This window comes from Morone saxatilis, unplaced genomic scaffold, assembly GCF_004916995.1.
Source record: "Morone saxatilis isolate NCDOM2014 unplaced genomic scaffold, NCSU_SB_2.0 Contig21, whole genome shotgun sequence".
In the NCBI taxonomy this organism is placed as follows: domain Eukaryota; kingdom Metazoa; phylum Chordata; class Actinopteri; family Moronidae; genus Morone; species Morone saxatilis.
The window spans coordinates 10603733-10603974 of NW_023339774.1; positions in this window are offsets into that span (position 1 = coordinate 10603733).

Below are 242 nucleotides of genomic sequence, written 5' to 3' on the forward strand. Positions count from 1 at the left end.
TAGAAAGAGAGGGGAAGAGAAACTATCACAGCTTTGAGGCTTGTGAGAACAGAAACAAGAACATAGGGTGAGAGAAATGCAGCAGTTATGGCTGGGGTTAGAACGTTTTATTTTCACTAGTAGGACAAACATAAACTAAGAGTACTAGTATCATTTTATGATATAAGAGTATCATTGAGACTGACACTGACCAACTGAAAGTATAATAGTATCAGGTGTGAACTAATCTGAGAATAAGCACT